Source organism: Octopus bimaculoides, chromosome 10 (genome assembly GCF_046866305.1).
Source record: "Octopus bimaculoides isolate indiv1 chromosome 10, ASM4686630v1, whole genome shotgun sequence".
Taxonomy (NCBI): domain Eukaryota; kingdom Metazoa; phylum Mollusca; class Cephalopoda; order Octopoda; family Octopodidae; genus Octopus; species Octopus bimaculoides.
The window spans coordinates 82670273-82680272 of NC_142937.1; the positions used below are offsets into that span (position 1 = coordinate 82670273).

The 10000-nt window shown below is 32.7% G+C and overlaps 1 protein-coding gene across 23 annotated transcripts in view; it reads left to right on the plus strand.

Moving 5' to 3' along the window:
- LOC106871599 (tyrosine-protein phosphatase Lar) overlaps window positions 1-10000 on the plus strand; it is a 591306-nt gene that overhangs the window by 41676 nt on the left and 539630 nt on the right. The gene's annotated exons all lie outside the window — the stretch shown is intronic.

Genomic DNA, 10000 nt, shown 5'->3' on the forward strand with positions numbered 1-10000 from the left:
TTATATTTTTTTGATGTTATTTTACACTACCGACCTTTATTCTGATGGACGACGTCCATCAACACTTGTGTCGTCTGCTTTCTTCAGAAAATACCATGTCTCGGTTGTCGCTCCTGTAAATGACCACCACTACTGCTTCATACTTTCATTTTATTAAATATTTTTTAAAGAAAATGAAGAAACTATATATATGTTTATCGAAATACTGCCGAAGAAATCTCAATTGAAAATACCCATATATCGTATTATAGATAGATATTCTGAGTTCCCGAGTCTTCTAAACTTAAGATATATATGTGTATATATATTCTTTTTGTTTCGTTCATTCATTCTCACGGGAATAAAAGTGTGTGAGTGTTAAATTGACTACGTTTTTTGTCACAATTTGTTAGTGTGTGTGTGTGTGAGAGAGAAAGAGAGAGAGAGTGTGTGTATGTGTGTGTTTGTGTGTTTACCACCATCATTGCCCCACCACCACTCTATATTTGCTTTATCTATATATTTATCTATCCCTGAGTCTTTCTTATCATCTCTCTCTCTCTCTCAGCTTCGCTATTCTTTTAGTCTCTAGTTCATCTCTTTTTCTCCCTCGCCTGCTTCTTCTGTCCTTCTTTCTCGCTCATTCGTAGTTTCCTTTCACTATCTCTATGCCTCAGTGTGTGTATGTGTGTTTTGTGTACGTGTATATTTCAATGTGTATGTGTATGTGTGTGTGTGTGTGTGTGCATGTATTATACTTATTACCTCCCCCTCCCTGTCTACTCTTCATCAACAATTTTCTTCCTTTACTGTCTCTAGTTTTCCACACGAAATCACTTTGAAATGTCGTTATACACACATAAATAAATACATATACATACATTCACACAAGCATATACACACAATCATATACATACATACATGTGTCCACATATTTGTAAAGTGAAAGTGATGCTGTTGCTGCTGATTTCGTTAATAATAATAATAATAATAATAATAATAATAATAATAGTTGTCGTTATCAGTTAGATTGAATGAAAATAAATATGAAACTCGAAACAGAAAAATACATTGATTAATAAATAAACCGTTTCTGGCTGTGTAGGTTGTATCTATAGGTGTATTAGTGGGCTATGTATATGGGTGTATTGGTGTATATATGAGTATGTATATCTGCATATATATATGTGTATGTATATGTATATATACTGCTGAATGTGTGTGTAAGGTGAAAATGAAATTATATCTCACTGGACAGAAATAAACTCAGAGAATTATTATTGCTGGTCGTCAGATAATATTAATTAGGTAAACATCAATTTACTTTCTATCATATAGATATAAAATAGATATACTTCAGACACATACACACACACACTCTCTCTCTCTCTCTCTCTCTCTCTCTCTCTCTCTCTATCTCTCTCTCTCTCTCTCTCTCTCTCTCTCTCTCTCTTTCTCTCTCTGTCACATACACGTGTGTATGTGTGTGTATGTTCAAAGTGTGTCTCACTGAAGGATATTTGCGACCGGTCAGAATCGATCTGGCTTCCAATCCCTCTAAGGCTCATACGACAGGTATCGGCTAATATACTTAGGCTGAGTTCAAACGATTACAACGTCCCCCTTAAAATTAATACATTTGATCGTTGTCAGACATTAACTTAAATGCTGTCAACATAAACAAACACACACAACCGCCCCCCCCCCCTTTTTTTTCTCTGTACACACACATACGCGCGCGCGCAACATATATACATACACAACTTCGCCTCCACCTTCTTATAACAACAAATATATCAATTTTCATTTCATCATTGAAGTACCAGTCATGTACTTGGTCCGTTCTTTACTGGAACCTACACCATCTCATTTACATCATCATCATCATCATCTGTCGTCACTGTCGTAATTATTATCATTACTATCAAACATTATCATTATTAATTAACTTGAAGACTAGTTTCTTTCCTTTCGTTTCCTGTATTGTTGTGCAAGTGCACGGATGTGTGCGGGTGTGCATGTAAATGTGGATGTGACTACCACCATATACTTTATCGCACACACACACACACGTGTGTGTGTGTGTATAGACTCAACTCTACATGCATACATACATACATACATACAAACATACATATAACCTTTAAAGAATTGATAACTGCATTGTGGTGCTATTGTTTATGTGGTATCTGACGGTAGTGGTTGTAAGGAGGCTGTCAGTAGCGGTAGTAGTTGTATCAATGGTAGTGGTGATGGTAGCAGTAGACGGATATCAGCAGTGGTGGTTGCAGTGGTAGATGTAGTGGTTTTATTGGGAGTGGCGGTGGTAGTTGTTTGGTTATAATTGTGGTGGTGGTAGGTTTATTGGTACTTGGAGTGGTAATGGAAGTGGTAGTGGTAGTGGTAGTGGTAGGTGTAATAGTAGCAGTAATGGTAGTAGCAGTGTTGATAGTGATGGTCGTGGTGGTGGTGGTGATAGCAGTAGTAGCAGTAGCAGTATTGATAATTTTAAATAAGAATAATAATTAGAAATAATTAATTGCAATAATAATGACGATGGTGAAAGGGGGGGGGCGAGAACAACGAGGAAAACGAAGGTAGTGGTACTGATTATGATGATGATGATGATGATGATGATGATAAAAATAATTATTATAATGATGATTAGGCACGGAAGAATTACTTTTGCTTTGATGAAAGTAAATTAAAACGGGGGTTTATTTTTCATTGTTCCTGAAAAATACGTTTTCTTTTAAATTTTCTTTTGTAAGTATATATATATGTATATATATATATATATATATATATATATATATATATATATATATATATATATAATATATAATATATAATATATTTATGAATATGTATGTAACAAAATAAGGCCATTTTCATGGCAGTTGTCATTGAGGAGTAAAATTTGTTGAACTCAACTGCGTTAAGTTTATATGAATATTTGATATAAATTGATCTTGGTATCATATTTATCTGATACCAGTTCCTTATTAACTAGCCTCCCTTACTTTTATCCACTGATCCTTCAACCTCTGCTTGATCCTGTCTACTTAGGAACTGATCCTCAATTCTTATTATGTGATCTTACCTACGTTCTCTTATCTTGATCTCAGTTCTTAAAAAGTGTGCTCCTACTTACATTGATAACCAGTTTCTAGTTCCTAATTAGCTGATACAACTTATTAGCTAATCTTATCTATTAACATATGAATATATCAACTCTCCAGTTCTCTTCTCAATATTGTGGAAGTACCTTTTCAATGAAATATAATAATGTATTTAGAAAAGACTTACATCAGACCAATTAGAATTTTTAGCATCATTTGCGAAACACATCATGTAGAACCACAAGTTATATTTTTTAAAACGAAATTCCAAGTTATATGTATGTGTGTGTGTGTGTGTGTGTGTGTGCAAGTATATGTGTATACATGTGTGTATTTATATGAATATGAATATGTATGTATGTATGTTTGTCAGTCTGTCTATTTACCTATCTGTGTGTATGTGTCGTGTGAATGGGTTGTTTTAGGTTCCGCTGTTTATAAAAAAAGCATATATAAGTATAAATTTTAAAGATACTTTATTTTATGTAATTAACAAGCTTTTACCGAACATTGGCATTAAAAATATTTAACATAATAACTGTAATTTATGTTTGTGTGTGTGTGTGAGAGAGAGAGAGAGAAAGAGAAACTGGAATATCTTATAGACTCTTCTTGTCTATCTCTTTTGGAATGTTTTTATTTTCTTGGAATGAATCAGAATGTCTTAACTATTTTATTATGGTCATTGTTGTTGTAAAACTGAATTGTCTTTAAAAACAGTTTCGGTAGCAGAATGATATTGCTTTAGATTGGGAGAAAGTTACCATCTTCTTTCGCTAGTTTGTGCCGATAATGTATTCAGGTTAGCTCATCCACACAAATACGCACGCACGCACGCGCGCACTCGCACACACACACACATGCACACGCACGTAGACACACGCACAGACTGACACTGACATGCATAATTTTATCCACTGTAGATGAGAGAGAGAGAGACAAAAACAGGGAAGTGAATGCGCGCGCGCGCGTACGTGTGTGATAGAAAGAAAGAGAAGCGTAACAAGCAAGAGGGAGGGAACGGAAGAATGTGTGTATGCATGTATTTGTGCGTATATGTGTGTGTGTGTGTGTGAGAGAGAGAGAGAGAGAGAGAGAAAGATCGCGTGCGTGTGTGGTAATATCTATAGAGAGTGACTTGATCAGCAGAGCGCACACACAAACACAGTGTTAATGATATGAATGACAAGTTGCGCTGGCAAATCTCTTCCTAGTTTATTGGCAAATGACAAATCGGATTAAATCTATCTAACAGATTACAATTATACAATTTACATCTTGATTTCGATGCAGTTTAAATTAATCTCATCAATAAAAATAATAATAAAAGTTATTTCCTAAATATCAAATTATATTTCTATTTCATTTTTTTTTTTTAACACGACTTCTAAATCAAATATATTTTGAAAGTAAATTACATTTCTGGTATGTGCATAAAAGTTTAACAATCCATGAAAGTAACACTGATTAAAGTTAATTTAAATTGAGATATTTCACCCGAAGACTATTTCCTTTATACACATATACACATATATGCTATTTCTTTACTACCCACAAGGGGTTACACACAGAGGGGACAAACAAGGACAGACAAACGGATTAAGTCGATTAAATCGACCCCAGTGCGTAACTGGTACTTATTTAATCGACCCCGAAAGGATGAAAGGTAAAGTCGACCTCGGCGGAATTTGAACTCAGAACGTAGCGGCAAACGAAATACCGCTAAGCATTTCGCCCGGTGTGCTAACGTTTCTGCCAGCTCGTGTGAATGTATGTCATATATGTGTGTGTGTATGTATATGTGTGTGTGTATGTATATGTGTGTGTGTATGTATATATACACGCACACACAGACATATATAACTTTTGAAGTACAGCTGGTTTATAAGTATGTTTCTTTTGATCATAAAAGGATATTTATCTCCAAAACGATTTATCCAACTGACAAGTGAAATGTTAATGTACCTTACAATTATGGGAAGTATGAATATAAAATCAACCACAAATAATTATGAGGAGAATATAAATACCATTTGAAATTAGTGTAACTGTAAGAGATGGGTCGATCCAACCTATGGAAAATAACAATTGCCCAAAATGCAACTCAATGGGAATGAACTTCTGGTTGTGAAGAGAACTTTTAAATATTCAGCCATACTCTGTCTATATCCATCTATATTCCCATTGCTGTGAAAGTCATTGACACCACACCTATAAGGATAGACAAAGGCATGTTCCAGAAAATAACAGTACTAAAGGATATTGTTAGGGCATTCCTTGCCACATTTTTTAACCGACAACATTTTTATTCATATTTTCCTTGAGGTACTTTAATTATTTTTGGTATGGTGACTTGATTTTCTCATTAGAGCAAGGAAACTATTATTCTGTTAGATTCTCAAAATTGCTTTTGTTATCCATCCACTGCAACTCCTGATAGGGTGGAGTTTGAACTCAGAATGCACACGGACAGAACAAATACTGCAAGACATCTTTTCTGATACTCTAACAATTCTGTCAATCCACCACCCTGAATAGGTACTTTTTTTATCAACCCCGCCTCATAAAAAATAAGAATAAAAGGCAAAGTTGACCTTGGCTGGCTTTGAACTCAGAACCCACAGTGTCAGAACATATACCACAAAGCATTCTGTCTAACATTTTAATGACTCTGCCAGGCCACTACCTTATTTTTGATGTAACAAAGGAAAAATTTTGGTGTATTCTCAAACCATCCATAATAAATATAATTATTCTGGCATAAGGCCAAAAGTTTGTGGTGAGGGTGTTAAACAATAAAATCAACTCCAGTACTTCACTGTGAACTTTATTTTATCAATCTTGGCTTGATGAAAGGCAAAGTTGATTTCACTGTGAGTTGAAGTTAGAACATAAAGAGCCGTAACTGAGTTATGTTAATTCACCACCTTCTTTTGAGAGCAGCTGTAGTGGATTTAACTGACTCCAATTCTTGACTGGTGCATACATTATTGGCCCTTGAAGAGATAAGCTAAGCTGACTTACACCTTAATTTGAACTTAGAATATAAAAGGATATACTGAATATCACAAGATCATTTATGCCACCTTGCAGTTTTCTTCTATCTATCATTATTCTGTCTGGTAATAACTATTTCTGATTCAGACACGTGACTTACAAATTGAAGGGAGAGTGCTAGTCAATTACATCAACTCAGTATTGAAATGGTACTTTATTGTTTCAACCCTGAAAGGTTAAAGACAGGGTTGGTACAACATAAAGGGCTGGAACAAATACTGCAAAGCATTTATTCCAATGTGTCTAATGATTCTGCCAATTTCCTATTTCCATAATAATTATTTCTGAGACAGAGGCACAGGGCCTGAAATTTGGAGGTGGGGAACAGTGGAATTGGTTACTATGTCGTATGATCTACATAGAAATTTTTTACTAAAGTTGACCTTGGTGTGATTTGAACTCAAAAAAATTAATGGCTATAACTAAATTCTGCTAGGCATCTTGTCTGATGCTTTAAAGATTCTGCCAAATATTAAGAATAATGATTTATAATAATAGTAATTATAATTTTATAATAATAGCAACAATAGTAATAATAATAATAATAATAATAATAATAATAATAATAATAATGATTTCAAATTTTGCCACAAGGGCAGCTATTTTGGGGAAGGGGTGAGTTGATTGTGTCCACCCCAGTATTCAACTGGTACTGATTTTATTGACCCCACAAGGATGAAAGGGGAAGTCGACCTCGGCGGAATTTGAATAATAATGATAATGGTTTCGAATTTTGCCACAAGGGCAGCAATTTTGGGGAAGGGGTTAAGTTGATTACATCGATCCCAGTGTATAACTGGTGCATATTTTATCGACCCTGAAAAGATGATAGGCAAAGTTGAACTCAGCGGACTTTGAATAATAATAATGATAATAATAATAATAATTATAATAATGATATAGTATATTTCTCAGATCATGTTAATTTTACAAGACCTCTCACATTTGGAAGAGGAAAATAGGAGATATAAACATTTATATTGACATCTGTATTCTACAGGTACTAAATTTATTGTACAGGTACTTAATTTATTGAACCTATGGAACAATGAAAGTTGAAAAAAGAAAAAAGAACTACTTCAGCTTTGAATGCATAATATGTAGAGATACATATAAATACTGGAAGGTTTTTAATCTGGTGCTCTACAGTGTATAAAGAATATGAATACATATATATATATATATATATATATATATATATATATATATACTGGGTGATTGTTTTAATTTTGTGTTCCACAATAGATAATGTTAGTGATATCATATGAAGTATTTTGTATAAATCTTCTCATGTTATGCATTATTCGATGTTCTGTTACTGCTACTACAGTCATTTCATTAAGACACCAATTGGAGGTTACTGCCTCTTACCTATTGATAACTTGATTACCATATGATTTACTCACACACACACACACGAAACTAAATAGATTTTAACTTTACTTCCTGTAGTATCAGGTACTACATTGTTATAAGTGAAGGCCTTTTTCTTATATATATATATATATATATATATATATATATATATATATATATATATATATATATATATTTGGGGAGAGAAAGAAAAAGGGGGGGGGAGAAGAAGAGGCACTTTGGAAAAAGATATTATATTGTTTCTGAGACAAGTTCACTCATTCAAGTTCATTTACATCAACTTTAGAGTTTTTAATAATTATTTCTTAATTTAAACTATTTTAGCATTTAATATTGTTTCTTTTACAAAGGCTAGTTTATGAATTATCACAATAGACATAAATGGAGGTGTATACAGAAGCAATATAAATATATTATAATAAATGAATAAATTTATTCACATCCATTTATCTAATCTTTAAAATTCTTGAATTAAATTGCTATATTAATAATAAGAAGAATTTTCAGTATTTTTTTTCTCCAAGTTTTGCTCTAAGACATTATACTTTATTTTTTCCTTGTCTAATTCAGTTTTTATTTAATGTTCCATAATCTTTTGGATTTTATTTTTACCAGATTAATATACACTTTACATCAATGATATTAATTATAATTATTGTTATGTCTTTCAAACGTTTGAAAGATTTAAAAAAAAAAACACAAACCAAGACAGTGTTTTAAAGTTTATCATACTGACAATTAAAATGTCAAGATTTAAAGAAATTTTTGTTATTGTTTTTTTTTTTATAATCACATGATAATGAAGAAGAGGAGAAGGAGAGAGAGGACATTGGTGAAGATAATAGTTATGATAATGCTATTGATGATGATGATGATGATGATGATGATGATGATAGCGGGGAGTGGTGGTGATGGGATTATAGAAATTGGAAATGAGTTATAATTTCCTTAAACACTGCTTGATGATGATGATGTGTGTGTGTGTTTGTGTACATATTACCAGTGAGTTTAGGGCTCAATAACTGGTTCCTCATCACACTCCTCTGCATTTTATTGTATGTATGTATGTATGTGTGTATATATATATATATATATATATATATATATATATATATATATACACACATATTTGTACATATATATACACACATATTTGTACATATATATATACATATGTATGCATGTACGGAGAGAGAGAGAGAGAGAGAGAGAGAGAGAGAGAGAGAGAGAGAGAGAGAGAGAATTAGGAATATTTCTAAATTTAAAATATATTATACTACCTAACATAAATCATATTTTTCATGCATTTTTCACACCTGAAGAGCATGAAAAAAGTGTGTGTGTGTGTGTGTGTGTGTGTGCATATATGTGTTCTTATATATATGCTTGTGTAAGTAAGTATATGTGTATGTAATTGAGAATGAAGTGCCAATTCAGTTTTTGGCACTGGTTATATAAGAACAGTAAATGGACAATTGCTTTCTGCCTCCTTTTATACTTCATTAAATCCAAACCTTCTCTACAGATTGTCATATGTAAAGAAAAAAACAACTAAAAGAAAGATACATTAAAAGAGATGTTACTAAATATATTTAATAAAGATGTAAATTAGAAATAAGACTTCAGAATATTTTCTCCAAATATGTGTTCCAGCATGACTTTGCCCATGATAGTTAAAAAAAACCCTCGAGAATTCAGAGAATGGACAAACAAACCAATAAAGGGTCTTCTCTATGGTTGTTCAACTTTATAAAGATAGCAGCCAAATCTCCCTCAAACCACACTATTTATTACCTTAAGGAAAAAACAAAAAAACTCATTCAATAATATGATCTAGAGTACAGTTATGTCCTGGAAAAATTAAATGGGATGGTCATGCCTCAGGTGCCATTAATTAGAGGTGACAATAATACACAAACACACACTTAATGTCTAAAATACTTATATCAATGCATATTTCTAATGATAATATCATTAGTCTCATTGTTCTTTTACATCCACAATTTTATGCTTTATGGGTAATTGGACAGAATATTTTTAAAGCAGATTTTTTATAGCCAGATGCTCTTCCTGTCACCAACCCCTATCTATTTCCTAGCAAGGTAATATTTCCTTATAACTAGACATATTTTCGCAGAGTATTGGAAATGAATTACATTCAATTACACCAATCATGCAATGTCAAGAGGAGACACAAATATACACTCACTCACACACACACATACATTCATATGTGTGTGTGTTCGGCTTCTTTCAATTTCTGTATATCAAATCCACTTACAAGGATGTATATCTTGTGTCTAAGATCTGACATATCAGGTTACATAACCCCTCATTAAAAGCTGTTCATGGCATTACATGGATTTTTTATAATGACCTGCCAGTTGAAATGAAGATTAGCAATAGGCATCAAACCTGACTTCTTTTTTTTTTTTTTAGTTGTATAAACTACTATCTAATTATCA